At 39.7% G+C, this 15,657-nt stretch overlaps 1 long non-coding RNA gene across 1 annotated transcript in view; it reads left to right on the top strand.

Annotated features, from left to right (window-relative positions):
- The first annotated feature begins 1,657 nt into the window (after nucleotides 1–1,657).
- The window catches only part of LOC115076363, a 42,027-nt gene continuing 28,027 nt past the window's right edge, over nucleotides 1,658–15,657 (top strand). Inside the window, exon 1 of the long non-coding RNA XR_003852736.1 lies at nucleotides 1,658–1,905. This is a non-coding gene — a long non-coding RNA (uncharacterized LOC115076363). The remainder of the gene's footprint in view (nucleotides 1,906–15,657) is intronic.

The raw sequence follows: 15,657 nt of genomic DNA, 5'->3' as shown, positions 1-15,657 counted from the left end.
TAATGCTGGGTCAGACCAAGGTCCATCAGTTCCAGCATCCTGTCTTCAATGGTGGTCAATCTAGTTGCAAGTACTTGACGGATCCCATAAAATAGATCTAATTTTTATTACTCACTCCCTGGGACAGCAACAGCTTTCTTCAGTTTAGCTAATAATGTGTTATAGACTTTCTCCCCCCTGGAGCCTGTCAAAACCTTTTTTAAACCCTGCTATACTAATCACTTTGATCACATCCTCTAGCAATAGATTCCACAGCTTGATAGTGCACTTTCTACCATTTTTTTAAACTGCCAGTTGTTAGTTTCATGGAGTGTTCCTTTATTTTAGTATTATTTGAAAGGGTAAATAGCCATTTTTTATTTACCAGTTCCACCCCACTCATGATTTTGTAAACTGCTATCATGTCCCTTCTTAGCTATCTCTTTTCTAAGCTGAAGAGCCTTAGCCTGCCTAGCCTCTCATCATAAGAGAGATGTACCATCCCTTATATTATTTTTGTCTCCTTCTTCTGCACATTTTCAAGTTCTGCTATGTCTTTCTTGACATGGGGGGGGGGGGACCAGAACTACACACAATGCTTAAATTGTGAACAAACCATGGCTCAATAGAGGAAATATATTTTCTATTTTATTTTCCTTTCCTTTTTGCATCATTCCTAGCATTCTATTTACTTTTGTGACCACCGTTGTACACTGACCTGAGGATTTCAACTACTGTCCACAGGACTCCAAGATCCTTTCCCTGGGTAGCCTCTCCCTATAGAGAACTCAACATTAAGTACCTGTCGTTAGGATTATTTGTCTCTGTGTGCATCTATTTGCACTTTCCCACATCTGCCATTCAGTTGCCCAGTATCCTAGTCTCAAAAGGTCCTTCTGCAAAGTTCATCCGCTGCCGTTTTAACAAATTTTTAACAATTTTTGTGTCATCTGCAAATCAAATTAACTCACTCGTCGTTCCCTTTTCCAGATCGAAGGATATTTTAAAACAGTACAGGTCCCAATACCAATCCCTGTGATACCGTACTAATGACCTTTCTCCAGTTGGAAAACTTCACACCTTTTAACCTAGAACAAACCTGTTTCCGACCTTTTAATCTAGTAACAAACTTGACTGGTTATTCTTATTTCTCTGAGCTACAGCTGCCAACTGTCAAGATTTGAAAGGGGCAATCCTCCTCGTTTAAGTAAATTATGTTTTTCCTTCTCTCTTTATAAAATACTTCCAGTCCAAAATATCCAACACCTTTTGAGATGTAGCAAAGTCAAGGCCAGTCTTATCCTCTGGCGGAAATTTTCCACACGCTAATTTTTTTTTTCTCAGGTTTAATCCTGCTGCTTTGCTAAAAGTTAAAATGTTTTCATGTCCCCGGTAGGATCGGTGGTAGGGCATTAGCCCCCCCCCCCAAAAAAAAATAAATATTGTGCTGATTTTCAGCTGAAAGGCCAAGGGACCGTTCTCAGTCCATGATTCAGAGCGTCTCTCTAACCTTCGTCAAGGGGCTCGTAAGCCCAGCTCGCCACGATCGCTCAACTTCTGGGCCAAGCTGCTCCCTTCCACCGCTCCCCCCCCCATCCCATCCCATCATCTCGGGGGTCCCACGTGACGAAGCGGGGCGCGGTCACGTGACTTTCGGGGGCGTGGTATAGTGACGCAGCGCGACGGCGGTGGAAGAGGAGGGGGGGAGGGGCCGGTTGCTCGGAGTCTCGAGCGGGGCTTGTTGTTGCTGCTGCTGCTGTCGGCAGTGGCTTCCCAGCGACGCTCTCCCGCGAGGACGCGCTGCTTCCCCTTCCCCCTCCCCCCCCACTCCTCAGCCTCGTCCTGTGGATTTAATCGTGGAGCGGCCGGGTGGCGCTTAGGCCGGCGCTGGGCTGACTGCGGCAAGGATGGAGGAGGAAGGCGGCGGTAAGTAGCTGAGAGGAATTTTTTGTTTTTTACAATATATATATATATATATATTTTTTTTTTTTTCTGGCTGGGTGGGAGCCGTCGCGCCGAGGGCGCGCGCGCGTGTCTGTACCGGACCGGGGGTTGATGGCGCGCGGTCGCCCCCCCCCCCTCGCTCCCGGCAGGAGCCGGGGAACGGTCTGTAAGCGAGGAGGAGATGATAGGAACGTGCGGGCTGAGCTGCGGTGCCCCCGGTCCGGCTGAGAGCTTTCCTTCGAGACGGTGAAAGGTTGGGGGAAGGGGAAGGGTTCCCGCACCCTCCGCGCCAAAGGGGATTGCGAAGTCCGGGCGCAATGAAAGGTGGAAAAGGAAAATCTGGCATCGGGGACCGTGCTGACCTGAGATGTGGCGTCAGGCGCCTGCAGGGTACACCGTGTACCGGGGCTGACGGCAATAGCGGCCAGCGCTGTGAATTGAGGTCATTTTAAGCCTTTACTTTTCTCCAGGTCAACAGATCTCAGCCGAAGAAGCCGTGGTACCCAAAACCTTCTGTTAAGATAGCCCATCTCAGCCGGGTGTTAAACACACTCTCTCTAGGTGGTTTAATTTCCGAGGCAATTTTAGTGTTTAAAGTTTTGGAAAGCTTCTCCTATATACTCACTGCTGCTATAATAAATGTGACTAACCGAGATGTTGCTGTGCTGCTTGGCATGCAGATCCTGTGCAGGATCCCATTGATGCATATAAATCGAGAGTGTGGCATGAACAGCTGAAAAGTGAATGGGGTGTGGCCATAATAAAACGTTCAATATCCCACCTACCACACGATTTTCACTGCATATAAAAACAGACCACCATACTAGGCTTCATCAGTAGTGTGTAATAAAACACTTGGAAAGCCTTCAGCCTTATTGGTCTCTGAAGCTATCCCACATCTTTTTTTTGTTTTGTTTTTTCTTTTGTGCTTAAGTCAATTAAACGTTCAATATACTGTTCAAAACATTGTCGTGACTTATCTGGTTAATTAAACTCCACGGTGAATACTTTCTCCATTAATGTCTCTGTACAGATATAATTACCAACTTCACTTGACATATAAGGTGGCTCAATTCCTGGCCAACATGAAACACTTTTCAAACTTGTTTGTTTGCCATAATAAAATGTGCACTCCTTTTTAATTTTTAGTTGTAGCAATTAAAATGAAAAAATATGTAGGGACAAAAAAAGAAAGCTCCTTGGAATCAAAAGAGAAAGTAATAAAGCCTTGAAATAGGCACATTGGTAGTTTGAGACATTTGGCTAGTGCTGCTGCTGCTTAGAATATTTTGACTTGTATAAACAGTGGAGGGATGGTGCTTCTGCTGATCAGCTATGGCAAGATGAGTAGAACTTGCAGCATGGCTCAGATTATGGTATATTTTTCTTGTAGTATCTACAGTAATAGCATTGTTTGACTAAATTATCATGCTTCAGTGGCTCAGGTTTGTGCACTTGTCATAACAAAAGATCCTATGTTTGATAACACCTGTACATTCATAGAAGCCCACTGAATGCCAAGTCAAATAAGATAAAGCACTGTCGATCATCAACTGTTTATACAATGCTTTAGTGACATTGGCATTGGTGGCACGGTCCTTAAATGATTCAGTTCTTTCTTGGACAACAGGACTGTCCAATAATTCATTCTCACCCAAAGGTCTTACATGTGGACTGTCTTAGAGCTGAGTGCTTTCCCCAGTCCTTTTTATATTTGCCCAGTCTGCGACCTCTTCCAGTCCAACATCCATTGCCAGCTCTTTGCTGCTGATATTTAACTCTGCATCAAAGTAGGATCAGACTCCTCCCAATGGCTGCACAATCACAAAGCAAACTTGGTCCTTTCAAATCTTGACTCCTTTGCTTAAGGTGAGAAGGGCACCCCGTCTGGCACTCCCTTACAACTAAAAGACTCAGTGCAAAGTCTAGGAGTCCAACTCGACCACAACCTTATAATGGAAACCACATCTAAAAGATGGTAAAAACCTCCTTTAAGCAGTTGCGTCGCATCTGACAACTTTACAATTATTTCGACCAAAACAACCTGGCCACCGCGATACACACTTTAATCACCAGCCATATTGACTTGCAGTTCTCTTCTCTTATGGAATCTCGCAACACAACTTCAAATACCTCTAACTTCTTTGGAATATAGCTACAAGAATTTGGTTGGAGCCAGAGCAGCTGACCACCTAAAGCCCATGTTAAGGCAATTACACTGGTTCTCAGTTGAAAACAGGATTCAGTTCAAAGCTCTGTTTTGTCTTCAAGTGTGTAAACAACACTGCTCCAGAATACCTTGCCCAGCATCTATTCCTTACACACCCACAGGCGAATGTTGTTACTCCCAAATGATTCTTCTGCTTTCACCCTTCTGGCTTCTGCCAGACTTGCCTGCAACAAATATACAGGCCGATGCAATATAGGCATGCGGAAAACAGATGCTCATGACTGAGCACCCGCTCTCCTAATGCGTGCTGATGCACCTCTCCCGGGCACTTGATTTTATATTTAAATGGGCAGCCGTAGTAAAAATGAGACTCTAGGGGAAATGGTGCACCTCTAGCACTGCCTCGGCAGCAGGCGCCCAGGGAGGTGGCTGTCGGTGGGTTAGGAAAACAGATGCTCAATTTTACATGTCTGTTTTTCTAACCTGTGTACAGCCACGAGTTAGGAAAATGGACACTCATTAATTGTCCCTTTTCCTAACTTGATTGCTGGCACCCTTTTTTAATTTTAAAGTTTTTTTTTCCTTTTTGGTTCAGAGTTAATATCGCCATGATATTAAGTCAGAGGAACTAGAGAAAAGCAATATTTTCTGCTTTTCTGTAAACTTTTTGGGCTCCTCAAGAATTAACGCCTGCTCCGCAGCAGGCATTAATTTTTGAGGGTAAAAATGTGTGCATTGGGCGCACTTTTTTTTTTTTTTTGTATCTGGGAAATAGCTAATAGCCTCATTAATGTGAATTTACATGTCATAAGCACTATTATCTACGCACATTTTAAATGCGCTAACCCCAGTTTTGCATCGGGGTTATGGACGCCTATTGGATGTCCAAAACATGCATCCAATCACATGTTGAGCCGTGTGCTGGTATTGCATTGGCCTGTTTGAGTTTTCAGTTGCTTCTCCTGCAAGCCATGGAACAAGATTCCATAATCCTTGCACCAAGAGACTTCCTACCTCACCTTCAAGCAAAGAGCCAAGGACTATTTATTCTACCAAGCCTTTTAAAATCCATTTTTAAAATTTGGACAGTGAGAGTGATCTTGAGATTATAACATCATCCACCACTGGATGTTCTTACTTATTGACTCCCATCTCCAATACACTAGTCTTCTGCCTCCACACTTCAATCACATTCAGTTCTTTCATTGACCCTACTTCACCCAATGGTCTTGTACATTTACTATTCCTCTTAAATGACCAAACTATTCCCCTGCACCTTCAGTCTTCCTGTATGCCCTCTGTTGTGTTCCCTGTTTTGATCGTAATCCATTTTTTGCAATAGGAACTTGTGGTCCGTTTTGGGACTAGCTTGGGAAAAAGAATATGAAACATTTCTAAACATATTAAACCAGTCCTGATTAATCTAAGGCTACTAATGAGTTCTGGCCTGCACTGTGCTATTTTAGTTAGAAGAGCAGGCAGCCTGTGTTAATGAAGTACTGTAAGCTCTTGCAGGCCCGAAAACATGAACATTAGATGCAAAGCAGACCACGTGTGTGTTCATTTGCATGCCAGTACACAGATGCATAATGCTTTCCTAATCCACAGAGATGTAATGTACTGTAAACTTTGAGAGCAAATTACAGTACTACTATTTCTAGATTTAATTTTTTTCCATTCAGTATATTCTGCCAAATCACTTTATAGTGTTCAAATACATTTCCTGAAGTTGTAGCTATTGCTGAGGTGGAACAAGGCAGCACTTTTTAAATGTGTAATCTTAATGGAAGGTTTAGAAATTTAGCTCCGCTTTTGAAGAAACACTTTTAGGCTCACAGAAAGTGTCTTGGGATCTTTAATATGTACTGAGTAGACTGAATCTTGGTTTAATGGCTCATTGGACAGGCTGCACTGTCTTCCTCACTTAATTGTTCTGTCAACACTGGATATGAGCCCAAGTTCAGTGGTAGGTTTAATTTGCCCTGGACTTTAAAATGTTTGACATGTATTGTCTAATCCAAGGTAACCTATGCATATTACTTCACTGCAGAATATAAAAATACAAACCAAACATTTCAAGTGCTATTATTTTCATATTCTCTGTGTTTTTTTTATCTAACAATGAGCGTGGTAGAGCAGGGAAATTTATCATCCAAGAAGTTGAATTGGACTGCTACAGGGTTTGCATCTCACATCATTATGTCATAAATACCATAAACTGGTCTCTTCTTTTCATGTATAGAACAGGAAGACAATCGTGGAAATGACTAAATTACATGGGCTTAACATACATGTAATTATAACAGGATAGGTATCTGTTATCCTGTAAAGTTTTAATCAGAATTCTAACAGAAGAAAGGTTGTTTTGAACTAATGGTTACTATTGGTCTTATCCAGTGCATTTCTTATTTATATATTCTTGGAAACCCTCAATAAAAAGTTTAAAAAGGTAAATATATTTGACTTTTTTTTTCTTACTTTGCTTTTAAGTTTTCTATTTATGCAGTTACAGATGATTATAATATGAGGGTATTGATTTAGGAAAGCTTAAAAGGAAACCAATATTCTCAAAAAGGTTCCCATAAAAAATGACAAATCATGCCAATAGAACCAAGTTGGCAAAATCTAGAAGGCAGGATGAGGAGGAATCATTCATACATACATATGGTATTTCAGAACAAGATACTACAAATTACTTGCAAAGGTTCATGGCAATTTAACAGCAAATGCACATTTTTGTCATTTTACAGTTTAGACTCTTAAAGAGTCACAAAGATCTTGCCTATCTGAAAGTTTCTGCAGCATGAGAAAAACATTCTGGTACAAACATCTGCAGATATTTGGCTATGTCTACGGTTCAGGAATTTTGCAGAATAGATGCAATAGTCCCTTTGTTGGCAATACAACTGAATGCTGGAGTACTGCCCCCCGTAATCTTTCTCCATTCCACTGTAGAAGTGCTTTCTCTCCACATCAAGTTCTCTTGTCCAGTGACATCCAGAAATAGCTTGTTAGATTTGGTAGCAGTTGAATGAGAGAAGAATCATCTGTATCTGGGTCCCACTGTAACTGATGCAGAGCCAGAAGCAACTTTGGGCACTCTACAGTATATTGTCTGCATTAGAAGAAGAAAACCTTGCAATGCTTCTGTGGAGGCTAATGGAGGAACATTGCCAGAGCTCAGTGAAGTACAGGTGTCTATACCCAGCTAATACCCATGGGACTAATCATTTTTAAGTTCAAATCTTTTATTGAATTTTGAAAAGCGCACACAATCTTAGCTGCCACCAAGGAAGGTATAAAGTTCTTAATCCTTCACCATCAGACTTCTGACAATTCTATCTCAAGTGGCATTTTCTTGTAAGCAACCTCCCAAGGAAGTTACAGGGCAGGCTCTGACTGGCTATCGTCCATAACAAAGATGCTGTGATAGCTGGAATTGACCTTTCAAACCAAGAAGCTTAGTAGTTAAAATCTGATTTTTTTTTTTTTTTTTAATCACAAAAGACTTTGGTTCAAGATGCTGTAGAAAGGTTTCCTAATGTGGAGAATAAGAGGTTTGGGCTGATCTATACACATTTATTTCTGTAAAAGATTTTTTGCATTCTTTTGCTCTTTTCCAAATTTTGTGAAAAACAGACACATTTTATAATAGCTGATTAGTTAGCAAGAGAACCTGATATCTTGGCCATCAATCCAGGATATTCTTTGTGTGTGTATGTATATACATATATTAACCAAACTTAGGAGTAACCCCAGCTAATAACATGGGGGGGGGGGCGGGCACGGTTCAGAAAGTTTTCTCCCCATGATTTAAAGTACTGTGTGCAGTCAGAGCAGGCATGACTGTCACCAAATTGCAGTTGCTACTTCCCTAGTTGGGAAGGAAGAGTAGGCTGAGTGGACTGTGACTCTCAGATTTTAATAAACATTGTAGGGTTGTGCTTTTAGAAAGCAACATTGACCGATGGTTCTCCTCTTGGAAGGCACTGATTTGAAGTGTCTGTAATCAGTCGAGCTTTCAGGTCACATCTTGCTTTTATCCAGATTTTGTTAGAGCTTTGTGTCTTTTTGATTTCTTCTTGTGGTCTCTGATGTTACCATGAATAATGTATAGCATTCATAATGTCAATAGGCTTCAGTACCTTCCCAGGATCCTGTTTGTCTAACTAGAACACTTCTTGCCTAAGGAATCTCACTGAAATTCATTAATGTAATGATTTTTGAACTATGAATGTCACATCTGTAAACATGAGAAAAAGGGGGTGTCCTCTTAATACTGCAGATCCTTGACTTCATATTATATGCTGTCCTAATCACTAAGGAGGGTTCTGCTTGTGTGATACTAGTTATGAACTGTGGCACTACCAGAAACAGACCACAGTGATAAAGTCAGCAACACCAAAGGGCACGAATGAAGCAGGAGCAACTTGCAATCTAAAACTTCCGGTGTATAATTTTATGAAATGCATGCCAGATCTAGTGAAAACGCATTCAACTGAAAATGTAGTTGCGTTTTAAATTTTAAAAAAGTGCATTGGATGCTAGATAGTAAGAGGAAACTACGCTGACAGGCTCAAATTCTACAAGAGGTACACAGTCCTGTGTGCAGACAGTCCATTCTCCATAGAGCTTACAATCTAGTCAAAAGACCTGAGAGATTTTATTATAGGTTAAATCAAGAAGGTTCTGACCAGTGCAAACTGGGGCTTAAGTTTTAAAAGCAGCCTAAAAAAATGATTTTGTATGAGATGAATTTGCTGGTTTCATGCTGGCAATCGGTTGCCCACTTTTTAAAGCCTTAACACAATTGGGCACAATTGATAGTTTGCCCTAAGAGGCTACAACTGGACTAACTCTGTGCAGGTCAAGACAGAATAGCTTTGATACTGAGTTATTTAACTTGTGCCTGTATCATGCTGGTTCTAAATGTGCTTAACTTTCATAAATGCCACAAGTAACAACTTGTTAAACTAAAAATGTTAAAATATAGAAAAAGAATGTAAGTTGCTCAAAATATGTGCACCCTTGCTTATCCGACAGAAGTGGTTAAATGTTTAACACCAAAGACATCTAAACAGTCTCTGAATGTGTCCTGTAGAAGTGGAGCTAAGGGAAGGAGAATATTTGTTATTTCTGAAACATTTTATTTTGCAAACACTTAAATTTATTGTATAATCAGATATTAATATGGTCAAGGTTTACAATGAACCCTCTATATGTCAAAATAAGGAACTCTGGATGTTCGGACACCTCTGGTGCTTCTAATATCAGGCAAATACAGGCTTTTTTTTTTTTTTTTTTTTGAGGTCTCTTGAGCTTTGTTGGGTTTGTTTTAAAAAGGAAGTGGCCTGACCTATTTGGTTGCTATGAAATGGAAGAATTCTTGTTTTTGTTTTCAGAGAACATCTGGGGCACATTTATTACATTACATTTTAAGGATTCTTTGAAACCACAAGATGAGACACTGCAGTTCAATGAAATAGTTAGTTCCAGAGATCCATGAATTACTGGTATTTCCTCCCAGACATATTGAAGTAGTACTGTTTTGCTGTGTTTTGAAGGTTGGTACTGCATTATTGGGATGGCTTTTGTGGCTGATCTGTATGGTTTTTAAACTGCTTATGGATTGCATAATATACTTTTTATGAAAGATGTTCTGCCCAAACTTTCAATTACTCTACATTTTTTATTCAAAATATTGTTTTGGCGATCTTGAGATTTATGTTTAGTGTGTGTTTATTGAGAAAATTGTGGCTCTGAGCATATGGACAAAATTAATTACTAGTGACATATGGCAAAAAAAAATCAATTGGTCAGCTTAGTCTGCCCAATTATTCCTGTCCACACTGCAAGGATATATCTCAGCTACCAGCCAGAGAGTGTGACCACTTGTAAGATCTCTCTTTATTCAGGGTAGTGTTTGCTGTCCTCTTCATTTGTACTCTGTTATCTTAGGGTCCAATGCAAAATTGTGCACTCAGCACAGGTTTAATTTTCAGCTGTGTGCACATTCATGTGCAAACTCTTATGCCAACACAGGAAAGGGATTTTGCGCATAGAAAATGTGTGTACAACGTGCTTATTAGATCTACGCTTATTAGGTATACATCAGATTTTGTTGAGATATCTGAAGTTGACATATGCCTTTAGGAAAACGGAGAGGCTATTTGGCAGCTTCCAGGGCCACCATAGCCAGAGGGATTAGGGAAGCAATCGCATTGGCTTACTTACTGTCTGGTAAACAGATCCTGTCAGCACTATGGCACAAGCATCATGCTGAGCAGAAGCTGCTTGGACATCCTTGCATTTTTTTGTTAAACATTAAAGGTTAATGCTTTGGGGCAGTAATTATCAAGGCATCCCTATCTTCCTCCTGTCCCAGCAAAGAGTAGCTTTTGTAACTCCCATACGTGATGACTGGTCTAGCAGGAAAATTAGGAAGGTTAAATTATTCTTACCTGATAACTTTCTTTCCTTCCTTGAGTCCTGCTAGGCCAGTCCAGAAGCCACTCAGGAACACAGGGTTGGGGGGGGGATCAATCACGTGGCACATTTCCAGTATCTCTAAAAGTGCCTGTTCTCTCTCTCTCTTTTTTTATATTTGTAGCTCTTGCTCATCAGAACAGTCTTGGGAGCCCTATGATTTTTTTTATTGGCAATAAGAGGGGAATTGGTCATAATGCTCTGGCAGTAGCCTACTGGTATTGGAGTGGATTAAAAACGGGTAGAGGGGGAGAGAGAGAATATGGTAGTTAGAGTTCAAGCTGAAGAAAGTAGGATGAGTGCAGTGCGTCAGAGGTTTTGTTCAATATTTTTGAGAGATATATTCCATAAGGGTTAAGAGGAAAACATGTATTTTTCTTGCACGTGATACTAGGATATGCATTAGAGTTGACATACATGAAGGAGTAAACAGCATGAAGAGGAATTAAGAAAACTCCAGGAGTGATCAGTTGTTTGGCAGCTAAAGTTTCAATACTAAACAATGCAGTTATGCATCTTGAGGTGTGAAAATCTGAGGAAGCAATACGCAAATGTGGGGAGGATGGTGAGATGCACAAAGCAGAAGCAAGATCTTGGGGCAATTGTCATATGATTTCAAGGTAGGATAATAGTGCAACAAGTTTTTTTGTAAATTGCCTTGATTTACTGTAGTAAGAAATGGTGGTCAATCAAATCTAATGAATAATAATTCAGTGGTCAGAGCCAAGAAATATTAAGATAAATAGGGACCTAGTGGCAGGGATAGCGAGTGCCATGAACAATTTAAGTAAAAATGTGGAGTGTTTGGCTTTACAAAACACTCAATCTTCAACTGTTCTACAAACAAAAGTTGAGGAAATCTCTTCTAAAGTTTTTCGGTTCTTGAACTAAAGGAGAAGCTTTAAATTTTAAGTTTTCTAACAGTGGTTAAAGATCGGGATGCCATTGCCAAAGAGTAGAAGTGTTGGAGAATGCCTCTAGACACTTAAATATAAGAATCTTGAATTTTCCTAGAGTCTTAGGAGAGATTCCTTATTTTACTTTGAAAAGGTTTCTTCAGGAAGCTCTGGGTTTTGAAGATGGAAACTCACCAGCAATTAATAAATGTTATTTCCTTCCTAAAGCAATGGCAACATCAAACAGATTAAAACTGCAAGAGAATCTAATGGAAGTCTTAGAAAGTTCAACTTCAGAAATTTTGGACATACTTTTGGTTTCATTAATATCAACCTTTGATGTTCAAAATGTAATAAAAATTATTTTAGAAAATTTCCTCATCTCCTTTGAATGAAAATGTCAACATTTTTTCCAGACCTCTCCTCAACTACACAACTTAAGCATAGAGGTTTTTTAGCTCTACGCCAACAAATAATTTCCTTGGGGTTTACCTTCAAATTAAAATTTCCTTGTAAGTATATGTTGAGGAGGGGGGAGGAAGTTTATATATTTTTCAGTGTGGAACAGCTTAAAACGTTTCTGGCATCAAAGTCTCCCACCACTCTCCCATAGACATTTAAATGGAATAATGTAGCTGATAGCTGAGTCAGTGCCTTATTATTTCATATTTCTTGTGTTTGCATCTCTCTCTCTAATTAACTGGATCATTGCATTATAATATACTATATTGTTATTTTGGTTAAATGGAGAGCTTTTCTTTGGTGAGTGATATTTTTGTTTGAAAGAATAACTGAATATTTCTCCAACCTGTGCAAATTATCAAAAAGCAGCACTTTCACTTGGAATAGCAATACCACCTTGGTAACATAAGGGAGAGAGCACAGAACTGCTTCTACAGCCAATTTCTAAAGGAAACAAAGCGTGCATGGGGGCTGGGGGGGTAATTTGCTGGTACCTTGATACTTTTGATGCAACCCTAACCTTGCTCTCTGCTTCAGCGGCAGGAAAAAAGGGGGAATTGGATTCAGGTAGCAACCAATGAGGACTCCGACTTTTTTTAGGGTCTGGGGAATTGATAAGCATGGGTGTAACCTGCACAGAGCAGCAATTATTACCCTTAACAGAGGCATGGGATTTCTACCCTTAACCAATAAGCCTTGATGCTTTTGATGCAACTGCAACATCGCTCTCTTCTTTGAAGAAGGGGGTGTAGGGTGTGGAAGAAAAGAGGAATCTGGATTCTGAGACAATCAACACGAGCCATGACTTTTTTTATTTTTTTTTTACACAGATATCAAGGGTATTTATTTATTTAAGAGTTTTTATATACCGTCATTAAGTTATTCACCATCACAACGGTTTACAATAGGGCACCAGTAAAAAATATGGGTCGTACTTTACATAGGTGGTGCCAATAGTGTTCGGTAACAATAAGGGGTTTATTAGGGGGATTAAGTGTATCATAGCAATATGACCTGAAGGTTGCCTACAGTTAAAAAAAATGTTGAACTAATTCAGTAAGGATTTATAAAATTAGGCATTTGGTGCTTTATCTTTTACTTCAAATAGCCTGCATCGGTTTTCTTTCTTGTATGTAGAGCCAGGTTTTGAGCTGTGTTTTGGAAAGTTTGTGATTGCTGTGGAGTCTAAGGTCCATTGAGTTCCATAATATGGGACCGGCTAGAGACAGCGCTCGGTCCCTCACTTGGGTAAGTCTTGCGGTTTTCACAGAAGGAAGGGTAAAACACAGGACTGCTTCTATGGCCAAGTCCATAAGCAAAGCACGTCAAGCAAAACTGACTGACTACATGGGGTCACCTGCACGGCAGATACTGCCATGGGAAGCTTGCTGGGCAGACTGGATGGGAGTATTGGTCCTTTTTATACTCGTATGTTTCTGTGTATTGTACAACTAAGTTCCAAAAAGAATTTATCTTACTGCATCCCCAGAACTGATGCAAGTAACAATTTACATTTAATATAAATGTCATAGAGGGCAATTCTCATTGTAAAGGCCCTCTTTTGGGGAAGAAAATATCTCATCCAGAGTTTATATTGTACTTCGCAATAGACTTTATTCTTAAAACATTGTGCATATTGAAGCTCCTTTTAAATTTAATTCAAGCTTTGACTTCCAGCTCTGCGGATTGAGCCCCAAATCGATACTGGGCTTTGTTTCCATCATCTTATGATAAAAGTAAGATATGGAATATGTGCTACAGACCCTGCCACTTTGAATTTGGAAAAAGGATATTAGGAAATTAGATGAAATACTAGTGGGTTTTATATGGAGGAGTTAAAAACCCAGAGTTGCACACAAATGGTTAAAAAGAGATTGAGCCTTCTGGATATGTAACAATATAATCTGGCTTGTCTTCTAAGGATTATCAGGGATTGGTAATATGATGGATTATGTGTATGTGCATTTGGATGAAGAATGGATCCATATGGCCCCAGTTGAATTGTGCTTTATATTACATGCATCCACGATTCAAATACTAAGGGGTATGGCAGGACATGTTGATCTCCTAGCAGTGATTAGCTAACTTGAGTAACGCTCTCACATATGACTTCTCCACGTTTTCCTCTTAGGGATCATTTAAGCTTTACTCCGGGATCTCAAGTAGCTAATTTTCACTCTTGGGAACAAAGAGGAATTATCAGTTTCAACATGTTCTGGATGATGGTTCTTTGTGATCATTTCAAGGTTTAAAAGAGCCAGTTTGCTTTGAGAGAGAGAATTTTTCCTATTTGCAATTACAACACTATCTAGTGACATTGTCCAAGGGAGATTGTTAAAAATAAAACTTTCTGAATTAGAGGATTTCATTTATATTGAAGAATTGGGAAAGGATATCACTTCTGAAATTACATAAGGCCTTAGAGAAATTCGACAAGGTAGACTATGTAAGGACTGTGGTAAATATCTGGTCCTAGGAGGATCAATTTTTAATAACTAATAAGGTCATGATTTCATGCTTTAGATACTTGAAAGAGATATCCATAAATTTCTCCTCTCTAATATCATTATAAAGTTGATGCCTAGTATTCTGTTATACCTAATGTATTTAATGTATTTATCCTATGTATTTATTTTAATATATTCTTCTTACTTTTAGCTCTCATTATCACTCTCCCCCTCCCTGTTTGCACGCCCTGCCCCAATTTTTCTTTATCTTCTCATAATGTCCTTTAAGTTTAATATTAATTGTAAAGCACTGCCGCTATTTCTTTCTGTTCCAGCGCTGCTGCTAAAGTTTTGTTGAATGTGCACCGACATGATGTTACTAAACGAATGTCGGTATATAAAGAACCTCAAATAAATAAATAAATAAAATATCCTCCAATATGTATTTGAGAGAATTGCAATTCCTTACATGACATGGCTCATATGGAAAGTTTGGCATCTAAAGCTAACTTTGCAAGTAACGGACATTTCTTTACTATATGGGAAAAGTATTTACAAAGCTTGTCTGCCCGGGTAAGAAGTCAGATTGTAAATTGATAGGGCTTTTGGATGGTTAATGTCTGGAGTATGAAAGTGGCCCAGCAATTGGTTTTACTATGTAAAAGTAGTTTCCCTAATAAAGGGGTGGGGGGGGGGATTTACTTTTTGAATTCAGAGTAAATGTGTGGTGCCCTTGTGGAGGGAAAAAAGGAGGGCGGGGATTATGCTGGCGTTGGTACGACATCTCTCACAGGCTGTAAATCATGGAACCTTATTGTGCCCAAGAGCCATGGGAGAGTGCATGTAGTGTACCAGAATAGTTGCGAGTTTACAATTGGGAATGGGACTGTATACCATGGGGGGGGGGGAGGGGGCATGACAAGAAGATGATGGTGATTCAGTTAAGTTTGTGAGTAACACCATAACTTTTATTAATGGTTAATATACCTTTCTGATTATTGTTGTATAATGTGGTAACTATTCTTTTGAATCTTGTTCAATACTTTTTTTTATTTTTACATATAAAACTTAAGATATGCAGTGTCCGGTAGGATCCTCCACATCAAACAATTCTGGTAACAGTACCCTGTTTTTGCTCTCCCAATCTCTTACTTTAAGTGATCGAGTCCAGTGTCTAGCTTGCAGGTATGCAAAATATTGATGGTTATCCATTTCAGATTCTACAGACATCTCTTGAAAGGACTTCATGCTGCCCTCCTCATTCAAAAATTGT

The sequence above is a fragment of the Rhinatrema bivittatum genome, chromosome 14 (genome assembly GCF_901001135.1).
Source record: "Rhinatrema bivittatum chromosome 14, aRhiBiv1.1, whole genome shotgun sequence".
In the NCBI taxonomy this organism is placed as follows: Eukaryota; Metazoa; Chordata; class Amphibia; order Gymnophiona; family Rhinatrematidae; genus Rhinatrema; species Rhinatrema bivittatum.
This window is presented reverse-complemented; position numbering and strand designations above follow the sequence as displayed.